General features: G+C 34.7%; 1 long non-coding RNA gene across 3 annotated transcripts in view; it reads left to right on the forward strand.

Annotated features, from left to right (window-relative positions):
- LOC150052947 (uncharacterized) overlaps window positions 1-20,609 on the forward strand; it is a 530,194-nt gene that overhangs the window by 377,510 nt on the left and 132,075 nt on the right. For all 3 annotated transcript variants that reach the window (XR_016538140.1, XR_016538138.1, XR_016538139.1), the window contains exon 3: window positions 17,176-17,264. This is a non-coding gene — a long non-coding RNA (uncharacterized LOC150052947). The remainder of the gene's footprint in view (window positions 1-17,175; window positions 17,265-20,609) is intronic.

A 20,609-nucleotide genomic window follows, 5' to 3' on the forward strand; every position in this document is an offset into this window, starting at 1 on the left:
TCTTTGTTACAGGAGAACTTGGTGTGTGTGGGGGGGGAGATAGTGGAGATTTTCAGGGTTTGATGAGCATCTATGCAAGGTCTTTGGCAAAAGACACATTTACAGCATGATGTTTAATCTCCTATGGAAGTCCTAGTAATTTTCCCTCAGATTAACAACCCTCCAACTATGCAATATTTCCTCTTATGCTGCAGTTCATTCTACCTTTCATTTGCTTATGGAGTTATCCATTCATTTTTAAGCACTACATGTTAGAAGCATCCACACCAAATGCTGTGTATCGTAACAGGAGCTTGGCAGATTTTGAGGGTTGTGATTTTACTGCATTTTTACTGGGACACAGATATTTTATTTTTATTTTTTCTAGTCATGGGGCTTGAACTCAGAGCCTGAGCACTGTCCCTGGACTTTTCTCAAGGCTAGGGCTCTACCACTTGAGCCTCAGCACCACTTCCAGCTTTTTTTTTTTTTTTTGTATGTGGTACTGAGGAATCGAATCTGGGTCTTTGTGCATTCTAGGCAAGCACTCTACCACTAGGCCAAACTCCGGCCTACTCACTGTCTTTTTGATGACTTCAGTTATTGCCACGCAGTCCGCATTATGATGCCTGAAGTATTCACTGTCTCCGCTACAATACTCAAAATGATAACAACTCAAAACTTTCTTCTGTACTTCCTCTTCATACCATCACTTGGGGTTAGAATTTTCAAGAATGGGAGAGTGGAAGACCAAAACAGTTACAAAGCTGGCAATTTCAAGGGGTGGATTTCAAAGAGAGACAGGATTGTTCTGTGCTCCACAGGCTCTTAAAACTCACTCCACTATTAGAACTGGAGTTGACAGAAAACTTCACTGAGATCTCCTCCCACCTTTCTTGTAGTATTACATAAGGAAAGCAAGGATCTCTGTAGGTGATTTCAGCTTTCACATGCCTTCCTCCAACTAGTCTTAAAGACTCCCTGTTGTTACTGTATCTGTTTTTGTTACCTGGTATATTGTATATATGTGTATTGACTGGGAGTGGTAGGGGAGGGAAACTAGGACAAAACCATGAGAAGGTGTATCAATATGCAAGTAATGCACCTAAACTATCTGACAAGTAATTTCTCATACTATCTTTTCTGTCTTAGCAAATGCAGGAATTTGTTAAGAGGAAAGTGGAAGTTGTGTATATCCAATGGGAGCACGGAATTCAAAAATAATCTGAGTAGGAAAAAAGCTCAGAAAATTATAACTAATGATCAAGAAACTTATAAAAGAGAATACAGTAACAAATAGAATAGCAGGCAGAAAGAGGTAGCATGATGTACCCAGAAAGAGACAGGATAGAATAAACTGGAGACAAGAAATTATTCCCACAAACATATTTCATGTGAGACTAATAGGCCACTTGCCTACAATTGCAATACGACTTGCCCATAGGTTTTACAGCCTTCCCAGCTGCAACATCTGCTTCTTACAAGACCTATGAGAAAAACAATTTTTACTGCCACTAATTGTTTTAATAACTATAACAGAAAGTCAATGTGCATACATGCCATGGCTTCTCTTTCAAACTTTGTCAAAATATGAGTTATAATGTACATTTTCTTTTGAAAGGAATGAGTTTTGGCTATGCCTAGAATTTTCACATTTTACTAAGGGTTAGTTCGTTAGTAAGGAACTCCCTTTTTACCTCATGAAACAAAAACCTAACTGAGATTTCTGGCAGGTATCCAAATCTTTTTTCCAATTAACTCCTCTTTTTCTTTCCAAATCATAGGACAAAATTCTCTATGAACATGAAATCATTTTTTGAAATATGTATTTGAAGTAAATATGAGTATAGGGCAGAGACAAAGAGAATTTGTATTAATAGGAGATCAGCCTCATGGAGTTTACTGTGAGCGTGTGGAAATAGTAAATCTAGATAACTGATAAATAAAGGATTTTATTGATTTTTCAGGGAGATGTTCATGGACTTCTATGGCAATAAGTATAATATCATATATTTTCACCCTTTTCAAGTTATTCCTATTTCTTCTTGCTCACCCCCGAAACTTCATGAGACAGTCACAAAAGGAAGTATTATTTCTCTTACACAGATGAAGAATTTAGGTTGATTTTCTGCTTATCTCTAAGTTGTCTTGATAAAAATAGAACAGATTTTTTATTCAATAATGCTCAGTATTTCCAAATATTGTTATGTGAACTGCCACAAGTTAATATTCTTTTTCACACTTAGTGTTTACCAACAAATTGCAATGCCTACTAGCCAAGGTACTGTAAACTCAGGCAGAATGTTTTCTGGTCATTTCTAAAACAGTATTTCTTTTGTAAAGACTTCAGATAGAATATTATTAAATAAGTACAGGAACCTGTTTTATTCTTCAGAAATAAAAGAAGTAATTTAGATGACTATTGTGTTTTGCTGAATTTTCACAATGGATCAGCTTAAAGTTATTGAATCATGGCATCCCAAGCTCAGGCTCTCATTTTGGGTATCAAACCGTCTGTGGCTTTTGGTTCAAGAGCCCTCAGACTTATTTTCTCATCTACAATAGAGCCCTTGGTGGAGGAACTATATGGAAATATAATGAAAGCCAAAAAAGGCAAGTTGTTTTTGGGCAGTGTCAATATAACCTCTGATTCTAATTTGAGAAAGACTGCATCCTTCAGACCATGTGAATGAGGACTGCACACTGTTCTTATGACAGTTCATTTACTGAACAAAGCAATTGGTCTCCAGTGTGTGCAGAGTATAGGATTCTCTATAGTGAAACAGACTGGTTCATCAAGATTCTGCAAGGGAGTCACAATAAAATGAAGTATTTCTGAGCTCTCTCCTGAATCTATGAATGCATATCAAGATTTGCCAAAGCAGAAACCTTTATTGAATTTCTGTTGTTGTGGTTCTTTTGTTTTTCAACTTCCTTATGAAGCAAGATTTACAATGTGTTTTAAAACAACTTCTTGAAACCAAAAAGCACATTCGGTAGGTTTAGATTCAATCTACCTCTAAACAGGATCTTAACCTATCAATACAATACAGTGACACTTTGCATATATAGTTATGATAGAAGGATCTAATTAAAATAACCAACTATTTGTTCAATTCTCACAAATTTTCTAAAATAATATTTTGATTTTGGATATTTTTCTGTGGTAAGACAAATAATATGACATCAGTGAGAACATTTTAGAGGAAAAATTACCTCTAAAGCTATATTTCTTTATATGAAAGTGGCATTCATTTTATTTTTTACATATTATTTTGACACATAATAATTGTTTATATGTATATATTACAGTGAGACAAAAAGATAAGAGTTTAGAATAGGTAATGATTAAATTGAGATCATTAGCATTTCTTTCTCCTCAAGCATTGATCATCCCTCTTGGTTTAGAACACACAGATACCTCTTCGTGTTTCTTTTCTTTTCTATTGTTGGGGTAATGTATAGAGGGGTTACAATTACATTCACCAGGTAATAGGTACATTAGTTCTCACACACTGATAACCCTTCTCAGACTTTTGTCCCCATAACCCTCCCAAACTCCCTCCTAATCATCTTGTTTCCCCCCTTCCATTTCCTATTCCAAATAAACACGTATACAATATACCATGGAACAAAGACAGATACAGTAATAGTATGAGATTAACAACAGGAAACCAAAGAGAAATAATGCAGTACATTAAGAACACCAATCACAGGCTGGGAGTTTGGCCTAGTGGTAGAGTGCTTGCCTAGCATGCACGAAGACCCGGGTTCGATTCCTCGGTACCACATACATAGAAAAAAGCTGGAAGTGGTGCTGAAGCTCAGTAGGAGAGCTCTAGCCTTGAGAAAATCCAAGGACAGTGCTCAGGCCCTGAGTTCAAACCCAGGTCTGGCCAAAAAAAAAAAAAAACAACAAAAAAAAAACAAACAAAAAACCCCAGCAATTACACAAGACAAAGCTCTTGTTTCCATATCCTGAAGATCATTTCATTTTTTTCATTGTTTTTCTTTATTCTATCATAGGTAATAACTCATTGTAAAAAATCCACACACCCTATTATGCTGTTATAAAACCTTAGAATTTATTTCTCCTAAAAACGGAGAAGGAGGAGGAGGAGGAGGAGGAGGAGGAGGAGGATACAACCAAGCCCATGTGCCTTGCTGTAACTCTGAAAATGAATTAGTACAGCTATATTTAGATATTTGTGTTTACCTCTCATATAAAGATCTCATTTTGGCAACAGTCTGGGGCAAAGTTTAAAACATAAAGAAAAGTGTGTGTGTGTGTGTGTGTGTGTGTGTGTGTGTGTGTGTGTGTGTGTGTGTGGTGTTGTATGGCTGTGTTTTGTGGTAGATCAATGGTAGATATTAAGCCAGAATGCCTTAAAGCACTAGCTCAAAAGTACAAGAAAACAAGATGTGAAATTTCCACCTAGGTCTATCTGAAGACCTGCAATAACGTTTAGAAACACTTGTATTTTGGGTGGCAGGTCTCACTGTACTTTGCATGTCCACTTTGCTTCACCCTAACAAAGCATTAGTTATTTAGGATGACTTAGTAAGATGAGCTAGTTACTAAAGATGAGTGGGCATTCAACTAGTAGACCAAGGCAATCTCCACAAATAATGTACATTTGTACTACAGATATCTAAAGATACAGAAATCTCTCAGTTTGGGGAGCTGGAAAGTTATATATTTGTATAAAAGATACATTTACGTTGAGACATCAGAAAAATGATTTTTGACCAATAATGCAACAGTGTCAGAAACTCTAAATATTGTTTCATGATATATAATATCATATGAAATAAAGGGGGGAAAGAAATCTAAACTTAAAATCTAGCTACTGAAACCTCTCTGTCGGCTTCTTGAATTTCCATAACAGATCCTAGACATGTTTTCTCTGTGGTGAAGGGCAAGAGACATACAAAACCTGGACTTGGGTGAGACAGAGGTTTGGGATTTAACCTTTTTCTGTGATTTCCTACCAGTTCAGCCTAAGTGCACTGCAGAGTCATGTAGACTGTTCAGTTAGCCATTGTTCAAATCAGAATAACAAGAGCCTACTACCATGTCTTAGTGTGCGCATCCTAGATAGAAGCTAAATTAAATATCATCAAATTTTCCAAATAATTAGTAATAAAAAAGAATCTAGTATTTCACATGTATAAACTCATTTAAACTGTATGGCAAATTTATACTCATTTTATAGATTAGAAAATTGTGACCTACAGAAATTCTTTCCCGGGGCTATTGAGTCAGGAAGTAAGAAAGCCTCAGTTAAATATCAGAAGACAGAATGAGCACACAAACTCAATGTTTTTTATATTAATTATTATTGTTGATATTTCTAGTCTATCATGTTGGGATATTGTCAGAATCCTGTTCTTTTTTTCATATATTTTTTATTGTAATTAATAGAAGGGTTACATGATATTTGCCAGATGGTGCATTAATTCCCATACATTGATACTGTTTCTCATGTCTTGGTCCCCATTTCCCTCCCTCCCACCCCCACCCCTCATCTTGTTTTTCCCCCTTCCCTATCCAATTTCAAATAACCGAATACAAATATAGTCAATATATCAGGTAACAAAGTGAGATACTGTAACAATATGAGATAACCAAGGGACAGCAAAAGAGATGAGAGATAACATAGTACATTAAGGACAACAATCATTCATTATATGGCTTTTGTTTCTATATCCTAGAGATCCTTTCATTCAGCATCCTACTATATGGCCTTTTGTATCAAGGTTTTGCTCTATTGCAAATCTCTGCTAGGAGAACCCAAGGTTTCTACAGATTATGACAAATGAGGGAAACCATTGAGCCTAAGTTCCTTTGAGTCTGGCTTACTTCACTTAATATGATGTTTTCTAAGTCTTTCTATTACCTAACAAATGGAGCAATGTCATTCTTTCTGAGAGCAGCATAGAATTCCATTGTGTACAAATACCACATCTTGTTGATCCACTGATCAACTGAGGGACATCTAGGTTGGTTCCATATCTTTGCCATGGTAAATAATGCTGCGATGAACATTGTTGTGCTGGTGGATTTAGTATGTCTTTGAGCCTGTTCTTATACCTTAAGTTTTTCTTAAATTAGCAATTCCTTTTAGATTCATGAACTTTTTTTTATTTTTGCATCCTCAACCATTGCCACATACTTTATTGATTTTTTAATTAAAAGATTTTATTAGCACTGATTTTTTTACATCAGAGTTCAAATATCATGTTTACCAAAAAAGTATTCAAGATAGTTAATGCTATAAGCAATCACTAGCACATAATTTTAAGAACAAAATTAAAATTAAGCTGAGTCTGTCATAGATACATATCGATATATAAAATATCCATATGTCTGTAGAATAAATATCCCATCATACACTTATATATCTATGTAGATATATTTATATCTCAAAGTTCATATCAATGATCTTGAGTCCCCGAGTATTGAGTCATCACTCCTGTATTGTTTGGATCTAATATCCACATATCAAGGAGACCATGTGCCATTTGTACCTTTGGTCTTGGCTTATCTCACTCAACATGATTTTTCCTAGTTCCATCCACTTCCTGGCAAATACCATTATTTTATCTTGTCTTATGGCTATGTAGAATTCTATTGTATATATGTACTACATTTTTTGTTTCTATTCAGCTGTAGTGGGGCTTCTGGGTTGTTTCCATCACTTGGCTATTGTGAGATTCTTGAGCTTTTAACGAGTATTTGTTTATAGGGGATTTTCTAATCATATGACTTATTGCACATATGTACAGATAATGTCTAAAACTCTTCAGACATTTGAAATTCAGGGTACAAATTTTTTGTTGTTGTTTTTTTTTTGTTGTTGTTGTTTTTGCCAGTCCTGGGCCTGAGCACTGTCCTTGGACTTTCTCAAGGCTAGAACTCTACCACTTGAGCCTCAGCACCACTTCCGGCTTTTTTTCTATATATGTGTTACCAAGGAATCGAACCCGCGTCTCTGTGCATGCTAGGCAAGCACTTTAACCACTAGGCAAAACTCTCGGCCCCAGGGTACAAGTTTTTTAAATGTCAAGACATGAAGTTTTCTTTTTCTTTATAATTCCATGTAACAAAATAGAGGTATGTACAATTTACGTGGGGAATAAGATCTTGTAAACACAAGTTAGTGACCTACTTTTTCCCAACCTGTCTTGTTTATAAATTTGAACCATCTTTTAAATCAGAAATAAATATATTTTCCTTCTCCCTACCCATAATATTTTCCCATCTCTGATGGAGCTAATCAGCACAGTGGCATGTCGTACATGTCATACATTATGTTTCAGTGTTGAACTGAATTGGCCTACCCCAAACTTCATACTTACTTTGCATTCTTTTCTGCATCTGGGAATGGTTTTGGAAAACAAATCTTCCATTTTTATAGATTTTTATTTGAGAGCTTAGCAGAGAAAGAAAGATAAAACAATTCACCATCAAAGTTTCTAGAAAAATCAATGCACAGTTTACTTTCCTGTCTCTGCCTCTAAACATGACTGTATTTTAGAATGTCCTTATTCTGTGAAGAAAGATGCCATGTTATTTCCATTACTTTCTTTGTATTGTAGCTAATAATGCACTGTGTAAGAAGGATATCAGATACTAGGAGTTTACCTGGTTTCATCTACTTCATGCATTTATTCATCCAAAATATTATGAAGCCTTTAAAAAAGAATGGGGTAAATTTATAGGTACTAACATGAAAGAAATAAAATGTTCAGAATTCATGTTAAGATTCAAAAACAAGTATACCAGTATACCAGTATCTGAATTTTGTTCACAAAGAACAGAAACATTTGAGTAGGAAAGAAAAAAAATTCAGTAAATACACTTGTTAAACATAGAGATATGGCTTTCTGCCATTTATCTGCCCTTTGTATAGTGAAGGTAGAAAGAATGAAGGAAATAGAGAAGATGGTCATTTGATTACAGAGGTATAGAGAATACAGAAGATAGAGATTACATTCTTTTAAGGAAGGGCTCTTTCAACAAACTGTGGAATACTGAGTGGGAGGTGGAGGGTCATGATTTTATTTCTATGTTTTTTACCAAGCCAAATGGTTATATTCCCACTACTTTCACTGTAAAATTACTGATATTCTTGAATCTTTGCTATTTGGGCAAAGAAGGAAACCAAGATGCATGAAATTTTTCCTCTGGTCATAATGACAACTAGAATACATTCACATTAAAATGAAAAAAAATACTAGATTCTTATGAGTTTTTACTAGCAATTCTTCCATGACTTCAAGCCCAAGGGGGAAAAATAGCTAATTTAGCAAAAGCTATGAAGCCTGAAGTATATTTAGATAAGAGGTAATTAAGAAAGAGTGGAAAATTCATATTGAACAGAATATATGACATATTGTAATGTCATAGGAGGAGATCCAAATTTTGCTTTGGAACAATTTGAGAATAATGAGAAGTATACCCAGTGAGATGCTATGCAGGGGAGGGGTAAATTAGGATTTTGTAAAAATAAAGTACAAGAGCTGTGAATCCAACTTCCTGTCTGAAACAACATTTTAAAAGGACAAAATAAAAATATACGACAAAGACATATTGGAAACATTGAATATTAAATTAAGAAACAGGAAAGATGAGTACTGGTAGTTCATGCATACAATCCTAGCTTCTCAGAAAGCTAAAACTCTGATCTCTTCCTTGGAACATGACTGAAGGAGGATAGGAAAATGGAAGGAAATAGATACCTTTTACCATAGTGGGTAGATTGCCAAGAAGTCTCATTATTTCTCTCTTCAAAAAGAGGTTGAAATTCTAGATCCCATGGCTGATTATACTGGGGCAGCAATGATTTATCCAACAGGATAAGAATTTGTATACACTTTATTGGAGTAGAAAATGTTTCATGAGGTTTAATATTCAAGAAATATACATTCCAATTATAGACATATTTTAAATTTCATTTTACATTCGGGACAATGTAGAGAAGGGTTACAATTACATTCATTATGTAATGGGTGCATTATTTCTCAAACCTAAATATCCCTTCTCATGTCTTGTCCCATTTTCCCTCATTCTTTCCCAATTGTTTTCCTCTTCCCTTCAAATAAACAATTGTATAATAATATACGATATGAGATTAATCAGAAGTGGAAAAACAGAAAAGAAGTAACTTAACTTAGTACATTAAGGACAACAATTATAAAGATAAACTTCTTGTTTCCATAACCGAGTTCATTTCATTTAGTCTCATCCTGTATGACCTTACATACATAGCTTTTTAGTTATTGAGATTCTCTGATAGGAGAATTCTAGATGTATAGTGATTATTATAAACGAGGGAAGTCATGAAGCCTTTGGGTCTGGCTTATTTCACTTAATAAGATTTTTTTCTGAGTTTTTCCATTTCCTTACAAAGGTGCAATGTCATTCTTTCTAATGACAGCATAGAATTCCATTGTGTACAAATATTATATCTGCTTGATCCATTCATCTACTGGAGGGCATCTGGATTGATTCCATATCTTAGCTATGGTAAATAATTCTGCCTTATTTCTGGATATTTGGGTAATGTTAAGGAGTGGGATTGCTGGGTAATAGAGGAGCTCAATGTTCAGACTTTTGCAGAATCGCCATATAGCTTCCATAGTGGTCGAATGAGTTTACACTCCCATCAGCAGTGTAGTAGTGATCCCTCCTGGCCACATCTCCACCAGTATCTGTTCTTATAAGATTTCTTTATCATGGCCATTCTAACTGGAATGAAGTGGATTCTCACTTTTGATTTACATTTTTAAAATATTTTATTTTAATTAATAGATGGGTTACATTATATTCACCAGGTAGAAGGTACATTACATCACAAACATTGCTACCCTTTCTCATGTTTTTGTCCCCATTTTCCTCCCCCAACCCTTCCCCTCATCTTGTTTTCCCCTTTCCCTAAGGAAATGGAAAGACTTGGAAAAATCCTATTAAGTAAACCAGACCCAAAGGAGCATAAGCTCCATGTTTTTCCTCATTTGTACACATCTAGGATTCTCCGAGCAGAGGATCATAATAGCTCAAAAGCTATGTAGATACGGTCATACAGGATGAGACTAAACGAAATGAATTATAGGTTAGAGAAACAAGAAGTTTATCTTGGTGATTGTTGTTCTTAATATACTATGTGAAACTATTTCTTTTCTCTTTTTTCTCACTATAGTTAATCTCATGTGGTTACTGACTTTGTTACCTGGAATATTGTATGTATGTTTATTTGTTTATTTCAAATAGGGAAGAGAAGGGGGAAACAAAACAATTGGAAAGGGGTTGGCAGAAGGAAAGGGAGACAAAAACATCAGAATGGGTATCAAGGTTCAGGAAGTAATGTATCCATCACCTGAATATAACAGTAACCCTTCTATATATTGTCCTGAAAATAAAGTACAATAAAAAAGGAAAAAAATATACAAAGTGGCATAACACCCATCCCAGTCTTGGACAATTAGTTATTTAAGCATTTCTCATACATAAGGAATAAAATAAGACTTCATACAGGTCATTTCAGAAAGATAAGCTCCATGCAGGAAATATAATTTTCCTACCAGTCTATGTCGTTTAAAAAAATGAATTTTACAATGGGCTATATAGAAAGTACTTTTAAGCACACCCTTGGCCCAGGATATGAATGTAATCGTTTGTCTGGTTTTACCACCTTAGAGCCTGAGGATGCTCTTATTGATTTTACAAATACAATCTTACCGCAGTGAGATAAGTACTTATGGAATGGCTTATACCAAAAAATAATTAAAAAGGCCCTGTGAAGAAAAATGACTTGCCACTGGTCATATGATTGGTAAATTGTGGAATCAGAAATGGACCCTAGATCAGCTCGATTTTATGTTACTTCACTCCTGTTGGAATTCTCTACTTTTTCTCATAGATTATTCTATGTGATAATGCTCAATACTTTATAGCTTCTTCCAGAGTACAGATCCAGCAACATTCTCTGTGAAGTATTCTTTTCTTTATTGGAAGCATATAATCTGCAGGATAAAGACAAATATCTTCATAGAACTTATTTTGCATTCCCTAATCACAATCTCATCTTTCTCTCTAGTTGCCTCAGACTCCAGCTCCAGTGTATTATAACTCAGTTCTCCTCACCACACACATTTACACACATTACACACACATTTACAACATTACCACATTGGCCCAGGTTTAACCTGTCTGTAATCTGTTCACCTACATTTTTCTTCACTTTGTTCACTGTTCCTCTGTAATATTGAGGAACTTTCTTAAGTCCTGATATATAAGTAAAACTACTCTCATAAACATTAGCCATCTGTCTTGCTGCTAGGAACATCACTGACTTGATAGCAGCCTATCCGGCCTTAAAGTCTTTTCATTCTGAGTTCAAGTGTCTCAGAATTTTACTATCCTCTGGAATAACTTCCTTCTTTCTCTTGTTCATTCAACCCTGAACTTCAATCATCATTTCTCCTAATAATCTTTTTCTTTTTATTTAATAACCTTTTTCTACATCTTATCCCTTCCTTGGTGCTTACTTTTTGGTTCCTGAACTAATACAGTGAAGACATGAACATTCTATAATCTGTATAAACACCCTCACAAATAAAATATTGCGGTCATCATTTTCTTATCCCAAGCTCCTAGATTATGAGCACTGTCCAATTAGGAAAAGTGTTGTGCTATTATTATTAACTTTTATTTTCAGCATTTAGTGAACTATGAGGTCCATTGTGGAATTTTAGCAAACATTTGGCTGAGTGCTAAAAATTTAACCTTATCTAACATGAATTTATTTAGTCTACACTAAACAAAACTATGACTGACAATCAATGTGAAGATAGTTGAAAGTCAGTTAAGTTTCCTGATACTAGGCTTCTTATTTTTGGATATTACCATTTAGCTTCCCCAGGGCCCAAAATATTTCCGAGTTCAAATGAGTTTTTGTGCTTATGTTCTTAATTTAACCAAACTTGAAATCTTGAAATATCACTGAATATCTCTCATCACTAAATGAAACAGTCTTGATTAATCACTTTGAGCATTTCAAAAGAATCTGTCAGTTAACCTATATTTAACATAAGCCTGTGTAAAATTTATATGAGAGCATTCATTGGTAGGAAATGATATTCTTAGAGAGCTATAAAATCAGATCTCAATTCCTAATATTTCAAATAAGGAGAAGAATCTAGAATATTCTGTTTATTACTGGTAAATCCATTGCAAATCTTTCTGTTTTAAATGATAAACTATATTCTTTACATGTTTATCAATTCTACATTTGTCATGGTTATACCTTTCTAGAAGCTTTAAGGGACAACATACTATCATCAGTGGGTATTGTGTTTATCTTGTATCTAAACGTTTTATAAGCACTCTGCCTATACTAAAAGATTAATTTTCACATCATTCCAAATAGTTAAGTGCTAGCATGATAATGTTTCTGCAGATGAGAATACTGAAGAAGAACAAGGTAAAATTATATGTGTTGGAACTGTAGTGGCATAAGGATAAAATATCAGCATGTATTATTATATGTGTTATAACATAGAGGTGGCTTTATAAATACACTGAATAGTTTGGACTTTCAAAATTGCAATATAGGTACCATTTTTGGATCTGGAATTTCGGTGGTAAAATAAACAACCCCCTGACTTCATGATAATTTCCCTCTCAGTACAGGTCACCTGATGTGTAGGTAGCGTAGGTGGGAAACTCTGTTATATTTTCTCAGAAACCTGTTATATTTTCTCTAGGGTAAGGCTGTGAAGTTTTCTCTGCCTTGCCGTGTGTCAGAAACAGTGTGAAAACTGAATCCACATCCTTCTTTTAATCCTTTCTTTTTTATAGAGTTAGTACTTAAAACTTTGGGTAATCTGGGTAGCTATCTAAAAATTATTTTAGTTCCTAATGAATCTTTAGCTTCTAATAGAGAGCAATGTCATGAGTCATTAATGCATGTCAAATAAATTGACATATGGATGAATAATTAATTTTTCCGCTTTTAAGCTATTCATCTTTAATCATAAGTTTATTTCTGAAGGACAAACTGAGTATTTAAGAGTTAACTCCTAACATGAGAAGGGATATCAACGTGTATGAAGTAATGCACCTTCTACCTTGCAAATGCAATCATGATCCCTCTATACATTACCCCGACAATAAAAAATGTCCAAAAAGAGTTAATTCCTAAGAGGTACATGGACTAGGATTTATATTTGTTTTGAAAAAAAAATGATCTGATGATAGTTCTTAGGAGTTATTATATTTTGGTCATATTTTCCTGAGGACCAAAACTAGAGAAGCTCTTTGAATTTCACCATGCTATCTATTTTAAAGTTAAATCTCATTACTTATTCTAGTTATAAACAATTATGTAAAAATAAAAAGATAATGTTCAATGTTGAAGCATTTCTTAGCTTTATACCTTATTCAACTGACCATGGGAAAATATTTTTGTTCTATCTTGTTCTTTCCCTTTTACATGAAGACATATATAGGACATAGATAGTAACATACATGGAATATTTGATATTCTGCAACACAGTACAAGTACTTACATATTTGAATTTTTCAAAGTAATGTGTCTATTTGTTCCAAACCTATCTGGCTACCTAAGCAACACCTTAACAGAGATCAGGAATTTTATCAGTTCCAGATTGTGGGTGTTTTTTTTTTTTTTATAATAGCATATATTTGGCAGCTATAACCATCCCCTTGAAGCACTTACCTATTTGGAAAAGATGTAAAAATGTAGACAATTATCTCCTTTAACAATAAAGAAGGACATTGATTTGAGGGAGGGAGGGAGGGAGGGAGGGGTCATGGGTTTCACGCTGGCATAGAGAGAAATGGTAGATTGTCAGCTAGTGGCTTTTCAGCTGTGGTTTTAGTTATGTATAGAGCTAAGCACTTAATATTCTTGTGTGTCCTTGATCTTAACATCCTTAGCATTATCAGGAGACCTATCTGTCTTGCTTAGATTATATTTTAAGGGTGTAATATTTTTCTACCATAATAATTCCCTACCTGGTTAATACTAACCAATGGCATTTGAAACTTATATCTTCACAACTGAGAATCAGAATTAATTTATAATACATTTACCTTAAATACTGGTGATATCGTATATGGTCATCTCCTGCTGTTACCATGGTTGAAAGGATAATGGGTGAAGCCAAGTTTGTACGAGATATGGCGTACTTTGTGTATTCTAAAATTGTGTCTCAGTTTGTTGCCAAGCAAATGAGTTATCAGTAGGATTTCCTTGCTCTTTTCTTGGATCTCTTCTCTATGACAGTTCAGAATCTGCGATGCTTCACTCAGATGGGGAAAGGTCAGAGCAAGATTAAGGTGTATATATATATTAAGGTGTATATATATATATATATATATATATATATATACATATATGCTGTCAGACTAGGTGTTTATCAAGAGATAACAAATTGGGGCCGGGAGTTTGGCCTAGTGGTTAAAGTGCTTGCCTAGCATGCATGAAGACCCGGGTTCGATTCCTCAGTACCACATACATAGAAAAAAAGCCAGAAGTGGTGCTGAGGCTCAAGTGGTAGAGCTCTAGCCTTGAGAAAGTCCAAGGACAGTGCTCAGGCCCTGAGCTCAAGCCCAGGACTGGCAAAAAAAAAAAAAAAGAGATAACAAATTGTCAGTATTGGAGGAAGGCATGGACCTGCTCATTCATTTTCACCCCCTTCTGAAAGGCAAGATTGCTGTTAAAGAACATTCTTAAGTGATTGTTTTTAAATTGACCACAGCCAGTGACACTTGCAATGAAAGTGATATTTGTCATATCTTTTGTATTGGCTCTTGATAATTGCAAAGTGAATTGCTGTTATTACTCTCCAACATTACAACGAATCCATTTACAGAAGTGACTACAGAAGAGAATGAATTACTCTGGAGACTCAGTGCTTCTCAACCAACTAGCTAAAATTAAATAACCAGGTCCCAAATAGATACTAATGTGTCTATTATTTTCATTTTAATTCATTTAGGGTCCTATATATTCCCTAAATTTTCTGTAAAGTGTAAATATGATTGACTTTTAGGAACTCTGTCCTGAAAGTCAGCTCATTTATCTTATTTTGACCAAAAGTAAGTTATTTGTAGGGGGGGAAATGACTAGGATTTTGTTTTCCATGGAACAAGCTTTTGTTGAAGGAACTTGGAGAGTTAAGTTTCTCCCTAGGACCAGTCCAAGTGTCAGAGTTACTATCCCATGGTTAACAGACATTGGCTGATTTATGTTACACATGTAAGCCAGAGTTTTCTGGACTGAATATGTAAATTAAAGTTAGGTAAGTTTCCAAAGTAGCCCTTCAGCAACTGTTTCTTTACCTTTAGTCAAGAATCAAATGTATCATTATTCCACACTGAATTACTAAGCCAAAAACCCCAAACAAACAAATGAACAAAAAACAAGCTGTGTAACTTCTTGGCCTTGATAAGCAAGTATACTAGTTATAAAGTTTAATTACTATGTTTTCTAACAGAGAGCTTGTGACTTCATGCTCTTATTTAAAATTTACTCACATTTCCCCATACTTGTGACAAACCGCTATCAAAATTCTAGTTTATTCTATATCCTATAAGTCTACTTCTCAATTAAAATCTGCTTTTGTGTTATAAATGGATGGTTCTACCACTTACTAGCTATGTGTTATATTTAATTAATCATTCAATTTCAATTCTTCCATTTTTAAATGGAGATGATGATATTTACACTTATGCTTTGTTATTTGAAAATCAAATATTGTAACTTGGAGTAGTGTCAAATCTACAGAAAAAAATCCAAAGTGTTAGTTATTATTTTTGGCATTAAGATATGATATTTTTGAAACTTTTTATATCAGGCAAAGTAAGGTGACTATTTCAGATACTAATAATGGTTATTTTGTTAGAAAAATATTTTGCAAATCAAAAGGCCTAATTTTTTTAGCAGTGGATCCACCATAATTTAACTTCAAAAGCTAGGACAGACATGAGGCTTTCTGTATAGATGGTAATATACAATTTTATGAAGATGGAGGTATGTCTTTACTATATTGCATAATAGAGTTAGCAAGGATTATTTGTCTTTTTGTGATATTCAAGTCATTTTTCCACTGGCTTGTTTCATTTTATTTACTCAGCACCCTTGTAAAATGATTGATGATATACCACCATATTTTTGTAGGTAAGGATCTGAGATTCAAACTGGAGTTATATTTAAAACATTATGGAACTAGAGCCTACCTTTTCTTGGAAAAATGAAATCTCTTATTTACTGGTTCTTTATTTGAAAGAAAACATTCAGCATCCTTGTTCAATAGAATAAACTTTCTTTACATGATTGAGATAGGGCTCTGGATAAGATGGATAAGAATATAATTAATAATAATGATAATGGTAACAAAAATAATGACAATAGAAAATTTCCTAGCTTTCTCTGAATCTCACTACTTAACAATATGCTTTGGTATTAATTCCATCAGTAAAACTCATTAAAACCACTATGGTATAATGTTAGACAGAAGGGGTAGAATAAAAAAATATAGAGTTTTATTTGGGAAAAGTGTTTGTACCTTATAAGTTAATGAGGACTTTGACTAAAACTCCAATGAGATTAGGAACATATAGGGTCAGGAGCAGGGTGTTCTACTTTTAAATGTAGCAGATGTGGAAATCTTTACTGAGACAATAAATGAATTTCAATAAAGACCCTGTTGACAGTAACAAGAGACTCACCCAGATTAGGAGATCATTTCAGGGAGAAGAAATGACAGGAAAAAAACTAACTGAATGAAAATGCCCGTGAGCAGCTTTGGTATAAGTAAAATGAGCAGGGGCTGGTAATTTAGTCTAGTGGTAGAGTGCTTACGTAGCATGCACATAGATCAGGTTCAATTCCTGGATACCACATATACATAGAAAAAGAAAGAAATGGTGCTGTAGCTCAAGTGGTAGAGCTCTAGCCTTGAGAAAGCCTAAGGGCAGTGCTCGGACCCTTGGAAAGCCTCACACATGATCTATTATAAGATGAATGTTTCCTTGGATAAAGAGATGGAGATATAAAACATTCCTTTTAGATGATTCCATTGTAGGTTTTAATTTCAAAAGATTTTGCTGGAGCTGTTTTCTAATTTTCTTATTTGTAATGTCAATTTTTCTTTTCTTCCTAGAAATGCTTCTAGTTATTACAAGGCAGCAAAACTGCCCAACGAGAGTGAAACAAAACAGTGTGGCCCGTTATCCGTTACATTGACCAGATGTGAGTACAACAATAGTATTTTTGTTGAAATCGTGGAATGAAAAAAGTCTCTCATCTGTACTGACTATCATGACATTTAAATGACTATGTTTAGGAATTAACAGTTATTTGCTGGATAGTTCCTTGGATAGAGTTACCCCTGAGATTGATGGACTTAGTCAATGCATGTGTGGTAAGATGGCATTCTGGATAGGAAAGATACAGAATATAATTAGTAGTAATGACAGTGATAACAACAATATAAATAACAATAATCCATTTCTCCTCTAAGCACAGTTATCTTGCGGTTCTGTCTAGATTCTCTGCATTTCTGATACAAGCCTTGCTGCTAGGAAAGCTTCAGATGTCAGTTCTTGGATGACAGCTTTTGTCCTTCCCACCTGTTCTTCTGAACCATTCAGAGCCTCCCCTCTTACCCTTCTCTTCCCTTCCTCTGTCACCCTGTGTGTTTGATGACACACTTAAGCTTTATTTTCCTCTGAACCTGTCTGAACCTTTAAATTCTCTATTTCCTTCTATATTTCAGTTCCTTAATTCCCAGATGAATGTTTATTTGTGCAATTGTTTGTTTATTTATATGCCATGTATTAGGTCAAGTGATCCATGTCTTTAAAATGATCACAAGTGTTGGCTGGTATGGGTGGATATTTGCATGGACCATTTAACCACTTATCTGACTTTTAGAGCTCATTTCTTGGGCTCAAGATTTTTCAGCTTCAGAGCAGCCAGCTGCCTGGTTAGTAGAAAAGTGATGGCTATTTTATTTGCACATCACTTTATTTTTCTATTCTCCAGACCACACATCTTCTTTTCTTAAATAGCTACTTCTATTTGACTTTAAACTTTTCACGCACGTGTGTGTGTGTGTGTGTGTGTGTGTGTGCGCGCGCGCGTGCGCGCGCGCGCGCGCGTTTGTGTGGGCATTACTCCATAGGGTCTAGGACCTTTCCCTGAGCTTTCTCGTTCAAGTCTAATGCTCTAACTACTTGAATCACTGCTAACTTTTTTTTGATGCTTAATTGGAGATAAATGTCTGTGGAATTTTCTGTCCATTCATGAGGATTTACAGGCATGAGCCATGAGTACTGTCTTATACTTTAAATTTTTTGTCAACTTCATTAAGTCAACCATTCCTTTCTAAATATACATTTTCCTGGTTCCTTCGAAACAAGCAAAATGCAAATCTATATGTTTTATCTCTTACCCTGAAAACATTCAGCCAACTAACATAAAAACAAAACAACCGGTTTGTAACTTTCAAGTTTTTTTTCAGTAACTTGTAAGTTTGAGATTTTGTTCAAATTAATTTCAATTTATACTTTCACTTTTCCTTAAAATACTGTCAATATTCTTTTCCTGTACATGTTAGATTTCATGGGATAAGAGACTATTTTTATTGATTTTACAGTGCTTAACTCAGTATTAAATATGGTACTTTCTCAATAGCTAGATAACTATTTTAACTTATTTTTTTCCCCACTATCTACTTAAATGATAAAATTCTTCTTGGGTCACTGTTTGAATTATACCCACCAATAAACCAACCACAATACTTCTGCATTTGTCATCCAATCCACAATTATGGTTAAAATTTTCTCCTGTATTCTATAACAGCACATTGTAAGCTAATCATTTTCTCAGTGGCTTAGTTTATGAGAGAAGATCTACTAGCATGGTTATTTTTTTCATATAATTTTATTGTAATTAATAGAAGGGTTACATTATATTCACCAGATAGAGGGTGCATTACTTCACATATGTTGATACATTTTTACATTTCTTGGTCCCCATTTCCCTTCCCCCACCCCAGTCCCTCATCTTGTTTTCCTCCCTTCCCTATCTGACTTCAAATAACCAAATAAGCATATGTACAATATATCAGATAACCAGGAGAAATACTGTAACAATATGAGAAAACCAAAGGACAGCAAAAGAGATGAGAGATAACAGTACCTTAAGGGCAACAATCACTCTTTGTATGACTTTTGTTTGTATATCCTGGAAGTCCTTTCATTTAGCATCATACTATATGACCTTACCTATCTAGATTTTGTTCTATTGTAAATCTCTGCTAGGAGAGCCCAAGGTTTCTAATGATTAGGACAAATGAGAGAAATCATTGAGCCAATGTTCTTTGACTCTGGCTTACTTCACTTAATATGATTTTTTCAAAGTCTTTCCATTTCCTTACAAATGGGGCAATGCCATTCTTTCTGACTGCGGCATAGAATTCCATTGTGTATAAATACCACTTCTTTTTGATACACTCATCAACTGAGGGGCATGGGGATTGGTTCCATATCTTTGCTAGGTAAATAGCGCTGCCATGAACATTGTTGTGCTAGTGGATTTAGTATGTCCTTGTTTCTGGACGATTGGGTAAATGCCAAGTAGTGGAATTGCTGGGTCATAGGGGTTTCAAATAACCAAATCCAAATAAATTCAATATATCAGATAGTGTTCTTTAAATTCAGAATCATCTCATCTGCAAAGAGGGAAAGTTTCACTTCCTCGTTCCCTATTTGGATCCCCTTTAGGCTTGTTTCTTGCCTTATTGCTCTGGCAAGGAATTCTAATAGTATGTTAAAGAGGAGTGGAGAGAGTGAGCATCCTTGTTTCGTTCCTGATTTTAGAGGGAATGGCTTTAGCTTTTTGCCAGTAATTATAATGCTAGCTGTGGGTTTGTCATACACAGCCTTTATTATATTGAGGAATGTTCCATGGATTTCTAGTTTCTCCAGAGCTTTTAGCATAAAGTGGTTTTGGATCTTGTCAAATGCCTTTTTTGTATATATTGAACAATCATGTGATTCTTTTCCTTGCTCCGGTTGATGTATTGAATTACATTGACTTGCATTTGTTGAACCAACTTTGCCTCCCTGTGATGAATCCTGTTTTATCAAAGTGTATAACCTTTTTTTGATGAGTTGCTAAAGACGGTTGGCCAGTATTTTTTTGAGAAGTTTTGCATCAATATTCATCAAAGAAATGGGTGTATAGTTCTCTTTCTTTGATGAATCTCTGTCTGGTTTGGGGATGAGAGTTGTAGTGGCTTCATAGAGTGAGTTTGGCAAAGAGCCTTCGTTTTCAATTTTGTTGAAGAGCTTGAGGAGTATTCGTGTGAGCTCTGCTTTGAAGACCTTATAGAATTCAGCTGTGAATCCATCTGGCCCTGGGATTTTCTTGGATGGAATGTCCTAGCTTGCTTATTTCTTTAGCCATTGTACCTGTCAGGTATGGGCTCACAATTTACAAATGACTTTAATATCTTTATGTACTGAAGAACCTCTGGCATTGTTCTGAGCATAACAGTACTACCTTTGATAAAATATTTTGGTCCCAAAG

Source organism: Megascapheus bottae, chromosome 16, assembly GCF_031878675.1.
Source record: "Megascapheus bottae isolate mThoBot1 chromosome 16, mThoBot2.hap1, whole genome shotgun sequence".
NCBI classification, from domain to species: domain Eukaryota; kingdom Metazoa; phylum Chordata; class Mammalia; order Rodentia; family Geomyidae; genus Megascapheus; species Megascapheus bottae.